This window comes from Gossypium arboreum, chromosome 4 (assembly GCF_025698485.1).
Source record: "Gossypium arboreum isolate Shixiya-1 chromosome 4, ASM2569848v2, whole genome shotgun sequence".
NCBI lineage: Eukaryota > Viridiplantae > Streptophyta > Magnoliopsida > Malvales > Malvaceae > Gossypium > Gossypium arboreum.
Window position 1 is genome coordinate 110,129,472 of NC_069073.1, and position 8,472 is coordinate 110,137,943.

An 8,472-nucleotide genomic window follows, 5' to 3' on the forward strand; every position below is an offset into this window, starting at 1 on the left:
TACACATTCAAGCATGCTAACAAACGAGGTGATATCAACAGGCTAAATATAAGATGGTCAGAGTGCTAAGGCTAAACCAAGAGAATGCTAAGAGATCAATGAAGTTATATTAGCTAATACTAGAAATAGTGATTACTAAAAACTTGATGAATTAAACAACGAAACAGAAATAAGAATTATTAGGCATGCAAATTACTAAGAATAAAATAAGTATAAGTCAAGAATTAGAGAGAAATAAAATATAATTGGGTGAAAGGAAAACAAACGACAAATGAATGATGGTGGTGTTTGACGGAGGAGGAGCGCAGCTTCGATGTCTGGCAGATGGTGGCAACGGTAGGGTTGGTGCGATGGCTACGGGTGTGGGCAGTGAGGCCGTGGAGTGTGCAAGGGTAAGAAGAGAAGAGAGGGGAAAGAGATATGGGAGAAAATATAAAAGAAAATAGGAGCTAAGGGTGGCCGGTCGGTGGGGGGAAAGAGATTTTGGCGGCTAGGGTTAGGGTTTTTGGGGAAGGGGATGATGAATAGTGGGGGTTTGTATAGATTTTGGGGCACACGACCGTGGGGCACGCTCGTGTGCCCTTATTTCAGCCCGTGTGTTTCGTGATTTTCAAATTTGGGCGCGTCTAAAATTCGGCCCACGCCCGTGTTCCTTGAGTGTGTTGGTGCACACGGCCGTATCCTACTTCGTTCGCTTCTCTCATGCTCATGTATATGTGTGCATGCCCATGTTATTTTGACAATTTTGACTACGGATGGTGGGCACGAGCGTGTCGCACGCCCGTGTTAATTTTTCAGTTTCTATCACAGCTTATAGACACTGGCGTGTCACACGCCCGTGTTGATTTGGCAGAATTGCCCACGGCCATGTCGCATGGCCGTGGCAACATATCGAATCCCGTGTTTTAAGAAAAATTTACCCTGTTTTCACACGGTCGTATCGCACGACCGTGTCCCTTCACGTGGTATGAGCACGGCCTAACACACGCTTGTGTGCTTGGCCGTGTGGATTTGGAAAATCTGTGTTCAAGGACTCAGTTAATGATTTAGATGTTAAAAACTAAATTTTTAAAGAAATCAACACTGTTAGTGCTTGGGTTGCCTCCCGAGAAGTGCTTATTTATAGTTTAAGCTCGACTTACCTCAATTTTATGTGATTACGGTGGATTGAGGAGTTGAAACTCCTCACCTCTGCTATAAATTTTATGAAAATAAAGTCTAAGTCGAGTATTATTTACCTTAAAAGTTTCAAATACAGTATGTGTTACCTAGTCTGTACCATGTGGAAAGATGTTTATTACCGTGAAGGGAGTCGCTCGATCCCTATTGTGCTCCAAAGTAGCAATTTAGGGGTCATTTTCATCTAACAATACTTTGTCCCCAACTTTAATTTACTTTGTTTCATCCCTATGTTCATTGTGGTGTTGCTTCGATTTTTCGTATGCTTTTGGTTTCTCCTTGATAGGCGTTCACCATTCATCTAGTTCATCGACCTGAAGTCTTCGTTCTTCATAGATTGGTTCTTTGTTGTTACTTGAACATGGCTCATGAATGCTCTTCAAACGTGTTTCCTACAAAGAAGGTTACACCACATTATTAGTATTAGTAGCATGATTTATACAACCACCCTCAATAGTCGATGTATTATTAAAATTACGAGCTTGAAGAGTGATTGTCTCATCACCCACACGAAGTGTGAGTTCACCTATACCAACATCAATAATGGTTCCAACAGTTGCTAAAAAGGGTCGTCCTAAAATCAAAGGTATGTTACTATCCTCTTCCATATCTAGAATAATAAAGTCTACTGGGTATATAAATTTCTCGATTTTAAAAAGAATATCTTCAATGATACCCCTAGGAAATCTAATGGTTTTATCAGCCAATTGAATGCTTATCCTAGTTTTTTTGGGTTTCCCAAGACCTAGTTATTTAAACATTTTATAAGGCATAACATTAATGCTCGCCCCTAAATCAGCCAACGCATTATTCACGTTCAAACTACCAATTAAACAAGGAATCATAAAACTCCCTGAATCTTTCAACTTGTTGGGTAGCTTATTCTGTAGAACGACTGTGCAAACTGTGTTCAACTCTACATGCGACGCCTCATCCAATTTCCGTTTGTTTGCTAAAAGCTCTTTTAAGAATTTAACTGCGTTCGGCATCTGCGAAAGAGCTTCAATAAATGGTAAGTTAATATGTAATTTCTTTAATAGCTTAAGGAATATACCAAATTGTCCGTCCGTGTGGTCTTTCCTTGTCGCATTGGGGTATGACACACGAAGTTTGTACTTTCTACTTACCGATTTTTGCTCATTGTGGTCCTTCTCACATTTACCTTTACTTACCACAATTCCTTACCTCGGTTCTGGTTTAGGTTCAACTAACCCTTCCTTATCTCGAATGATAATCACATTGAGTTGTTCCCTTGGGTTCGATTCAGTATTACTCGGCAAGCTACCTTGTGGTCGTTCAGAAATCAGTTTGGCAAGTTGGCCTATCTGGGTTTCGAGCCCTTGAATCAAAGCTTGTTGATTCTTAAGTGCTGTCTTGGTATTCTGAAAATGAGTTTCTGACACCGAGATAAATTTCATTAGCATCTCCTCAAGGTTCGGTTTCTTTTCCTGCTGGTAAGGTGGTTGTTGAAAGCCTAGGGGATGTTGTGGCCTTTGATTTCCTTGGCCGCCCCACGAGAAGTTGGGATGGTTCCTCCAACCTACATTATAAGTGTTACTGTATGGGTTATTTTGAGGTCTAGAATTATTATTACCCATATGTTGAACTTGTTCCTCCTTGGTGCTAGGATTGAAAGATTGATATTCTGTGTGTACTCCTCTTCTATTTGAATCGCACCTCATAACTGGATGTACCTAAGTAGAGCCATATAAATCGTCAATCTTTTTATTTAAAAGTTCTACTTGGTTAGATAGCATAGTAACCGCGTCGAGGTTGAAAACACTGGCTGCTTTTGTTGGCTCTGTTCTCATGACTTGCCACTGATAGTTATTCAGTGACATATCTTTAATAAATTCATAAGCCTCTTCAGGTGTTTTGTTGTTTAAAGCTCCACCGGCGGCTGCGTTGATGAGTTGCCTTGTTGAGGGGTTCACACCGTTGTAAAAAGTCTGAACTTGTAACCATAAAGGTAACCTATGGTGAGGGCACTTTCTCAATAGATCCTTGTATCTCTCCCATGCATCATAGAGTGTTTCTAGATCCATCTGCACAAAAGAAGAGATATCATTCCTCAACTTAGCCATTTTAGCCGGCGGAAAATATTTAAGTAAGAATTTTTCAGTTATTTGTTCCCAAGTAGTGATTGACCCTCGTGGTAACGAGTTCAACCACTGTTTAGCCTTATTCCTCAACAAAAATGGAAACAACTGAAGGCAAATGGAATCATTAGAAATACCATTGATCTTAAAGGTCTCACAGAATTCCAGAAAATTTGCCAAATGAGTGTTTGGATCCTCGTCCTACAAACTATCAAACTGAACAAACTGTTGTATCATTTGAATTGTGTTAGGTTTCAGTTCAAAATTATTTGCAGCAATAACAGGTTTAACTATACTCGATTCGGCTCTTGTTAAAGTAGGTTTAGCATAATCATACATAGTATGAGGAGCAGGATTCTGATTTATTGGATTTGCAGCAACCACAGGAGGAAGCTGATTATTCTGATTTTCAGCCATCTCCTCGGTTGTATTATGAATTTCTTCCTCTTGTCATTCCTCTATGTTTATTAGGTTTCACTTTTTTCTCTTTGATTTCTGCGAGCTGTGCTTTTAATCTTACTGTCAAAAAGTAATGGTCCTGACGGGTTTCTTCTAGTCATAAACTATAAAAATCTGTCAGAAGAAAACAAAAGAAAATTTAGTAAAATTAACAAAACTAAAATAAAATTTAAATTGTAATAAAATAAATGGCTAAAGTAATAAAAATTAAGCGTTCCTAATATTTTAGTTCCCCGGCAATGGTGCCAAAAACTTGATGTGATGTCTCATGATAAGTTTTATATTTATGATTGATCGTACTTGAAAACTAACTATTATCACGATAAAGGCAAGCGCACCTATCGAACAGTAGTATAGTTTATAGCAATACCAAAATGTCGAACCCACAGGAACTAAAAGTACTAGTATTAACTTTTTTTTTATTATCTAGCCTAAAAATAAGGGGATTTATTTTATCTAAACTAATTAACTAAACTAAGAATGCACAGAAAGTAAATTGCGGAAATACTTTTAGGAAAACTGATTGATTTAGACAATACCCAAGGGAAAAATCCACCTAGACTTCACTTGTTATTTGACTCTGAAGTAGACGATTTATTCATTTGACTTAATCTATAGAAATCCCTAATTTATATTATTATTTCTCTCGAGGCTAAAAATGTCTAACCCTAGGTTGATTAATTGAAATCTCTTTCTAATTAAAACCCTAGTGTTGCATTAACTCGATCTATGGATTCCCTTATTAGGTTTGACCCTAATCTGGCAGATTTATGTCGCCCTATGTCTAGGGTTGCAATTAACTCTGCTTAATTATGCTAGATCTACTCTTAGACAGGGACTTTTGCTCCTCTGAATAAGCACATCAATACTTGAATCAATATCCTGGAATATTAAAGTAAGAATTAAGAACACATAATTAAGATCAAATCAAATATTTATCATATAGTTCAGAAAATAATAACAAGATCCGTCTTAGGTTTCATTCCCCTTAGGTATTTAGGGGATTTAGTTCATAAGTATAAAAGAAAACATCTTAAAAGAATAATGATAACAAAACATAAAGAAACCCAAAAATCCCGAAGGAAAGTGAAGGGAGATTTTCAGTCTTGAAGGAGAATCCGACTTCTAAGATGGATCAATCGACTTTCTTAGAGTAATTCCTTGCCTCCTACTCCATGTGTCTTCTCCAGGTACCTCTTGGGGTGTTTATATAGGCTTTAGAATGCTTCAAAACCCTCAAGAGTGGCCTTTTCCGAATAGGACTAGACTTGGGCTCGACAGGGACACTCCCGTGTGAGGTGGCTTAGGCCATGTTGCAATCTGTTAAATAGACACAGACGTGTGAACTATTCGTTTGAGGAAGTCCAGGCCGTGTTAATTTCCCACGTTGACCATTTTCTCCGTTTTTGGCCCGTTTCTAGCTCTTTTTACCCTCTTATGCTCACCTAAGTATAAAACATGAAATTAAAGGATTAGGAGCATCGAATTCCAAAAATCTGATGATAATTCATCCAAAAATATGCTAAACATAGGATAAAAATATGTATAAATTACAACTTATCAGTAACACCCCATACCCGACCCGATCGTTGGGTCTGAGCTACAGGATGTCATATCCTTTTTGGAGCAACTATGATCAATTATACACAAAACAATCATTTTGACATGCAAATATGTATATTACATGTTTATAATATGATACATAATCATTTTCAGTCTCATGTGAGCTTATGAAAGCTTATTTGCTATCCCAAGATCGAATTAAGACCACACTAAAAAGTTTTCAAAAAATTTTAGGTTGGAGTCGTGACTTCAGGGTTTCGATGTTGCGACCTCCAAAACAGTAGGTTGGTTCCTCCCTTAGGGACTGAAATGTAAAGTTTTTCAAACTTCACCTAGTTGGCGTTGCGACATCAAATAGGGGATGTCATGACACTAAAGGCTGGTGTTGCGACATCTATAAGGTGGTGTTGCGACTCTATAGGAAAAATTCAACAATCCCAATCCCTTTTGGTTCTAACCTAACATATAGCAAAATATAGTTGGTCTTAAGTCCAAAAATGACAATTCAACACAATTAACAAGTTTAATATACAACTCAAAATTGATAATACCTTTTTCATGCATGAACCATTATCATTTTCATTCACCCACTACACAATTACTCAAAGTTAACTATTTATGACTTAGAACTAGCTTAATCCTAGGTACATGCCATTTATCAAAACGTAAAGAGCTATACTAACTTAGTTGAGTCGATAGCTGCAACTTGGATGCTGAATTCACCTTTCGAGACTTTGATTAATCACCTATACTTACACATAGAATAGATAAATCGTACACTGAGTGATAAAACTCAATGATACTTTCATGATTCAAGACAATACAACATTAACATTATGATTACAGTGGATTCAAGCTCAATGTCTAACCAATTTACATTCTATCATGCCAATAATTTCCATTATCATATTTTATATGTATATACTTATGGCAAGTTCTAAATCAATTCATTCAACATTTGCAATAGAATTGACCACATCATACCATTTATCAAGTGACTATCTATATGTCATTTAAAACTTTCAATACCATTTATGTATTAAACATGCATAACTTTAAAAATAAGCTATCCAATTTCCATGTTCAATCGATGCCATTTAAATATTCAACTTACCGTTTGAATCTCTTTATGAAGTCTATTGACTCATTCGTATTCAATTCAACCCCTAGGGCTCAATTCTAATCGGATAATATTCAACTTACCATTTGAATCTCTTTATGAAGTCTATTGACTCATTCGTATTCAATTCAGCCCCTAAGGCTCAATTCTAATCGGATCGTACAATCTTTTATATATTTTCTTTATCTATATACATATATGCACACATATAACTCCATATCATCAAATCATTTAAGTTCAATATCATTTGTCAAGATTACATTTTATAATCCCTATTAACCTAACTGAGACTTGTACAGATACACAGATCATCTAACCAACACATAAATCTGGCACCAAAGTGCATCATTGGATAAATTGAAGTAAGGGAAACTAGCATACATAGTGCATACTGGCACATGAAGCACATCCTAGCACACGAAGTGCATATTGGCACAAAAAGTGCATAAACCCATACACAATCTAATCCTATGGCGTGCCAACTTTATCTGACTCATCCCGAATAGTTAATAGGGTACTAATAATCTAGTTTTTCATTATATCATTCAATCAATGTATAATCTCAAATTCAATTTCATAATCTTATTTCAATTCATCATCAATACAAAATTATCTCATATCATATAGCATATTTAAATTCATTTTTCATATCACATATTATATTCCAACTAAATCATGCTACTATCTCGTATTCAGTACCACTCATAAAAAATCAATTCATACAATCATTATAACTCACATTGATACTCAATCATGCATTATAATAAAAATATGCAATAAATATATTGATCTCAAATCATAAAAGCACTAACTAAAATCTCGCGTCACTCATCGATGACTCTCGCCTTTCCTTTCCCTCTCGACGGCTCGTGTAACGATTCGAAAGTTAGTGGTGTCAAAAGCAACTATTTTGGAACCCCATTTTCTACAAACAAGTCCATAAATATTATTATTTAATATTTATGAGGTTAGTATAAGGTTTATTAAATTTTAGTTCTTTAATTTTTTCAACTGGATAGTTAATTAAGGTATAAGGACTAAAACATAAAATTAGTAAAAGTTAATTGCTATGGCTTTTTAATTAATTGAGGGACCAATTGAGAAATTGGACCCGTGTTAGATTGTTAAACGATGATGGGGATGAGTTGTGAACCACCCAAAGGTGTTAATTAAGCTTAATATTAATTAAGCATAGATTAATTAAGTTAATCTTAATTAATACCTAATTAAAATATATAAACAAAAATTAAAAGGAAAACATGAACCATTTCTTTATCTTATTCATTTTTGGCCATGAGAAACAAAGAAAGAAACATCCCAAGGGTTTCAAGCTTTTGACTACTAATTGGTTAGTGCAATTAAGTCTTTTTCTTATAATTTTTATGTTTTTGAGGTATTGGGAGCTTGATTTAGCTAGATCGTGTACCAATTTGTATTACAGTTTAAGTTTTCAAAAGTTTTCATTGTTGAATACTTGATGAAATTGGTGAAAAATTGTTAAATTTTAAGCTTAGAAGTGAAAAATGACTAATTTTTAAAGTTAAAATCGTTAGTTTTGAACATAGGGACTAAAGTGTAAATATTTTGAAATTGGTATAAATTTTTTATAATTATGAACAATAAGGGGTTTTAGAAGGATGCAATTGATATATGTTTCAAAATCGAAGCTCAAATTTGAAAGTTATAGCAATTTTGGTTTTAAGGACTAAATTGAATAAAATGCAAAATTTTAAGGATCACTCAAAAAATAAAATTAAACTTCCATATGCATAAAAAAACGTTATAAGTATTTGGAATTGATAATTGAAATGAATTATTACTATAGATCGATATTTGAATCCATATGAGGATAATCGAGAAAAAGGTAAAATTACGGAATAGTCCTCAACATTGCTTTTTTTTTTCAAGTAAGTTCTTATGGAACTTACTATGTTATATTTGAAGTGTTTTATTTTGCTTGTTATTTGAGTTGATGTAACAACCTGTTTTCAGTGAAATCGGAACAATGGTTTGGGGACCACAAATCCGAGCCCGTAAGAAAAATTATTTTAA

At 35.1% G+C, this 8,472-nt stretch overlaps 1 non-coding gene across 1 annotated transcript; it reads left to right on the forward strand.

The window, feature by feature from the left end:
* Positions 1–3,150: 3,150 nt before the first annotated feature.
* Positions 3,151–3,257, forward strand: LOC128292432 (small nucleolar RNA R71). Its single transcript, XR_008282417.1, has one exon. It is a non-coding gene; the product is annotated as a small nucleolar RNA R71 (small nucleolar RNA).
* The last annotated feature ends 5,215 nt before the right edge of the window (positions 3,258–8,472 follow it).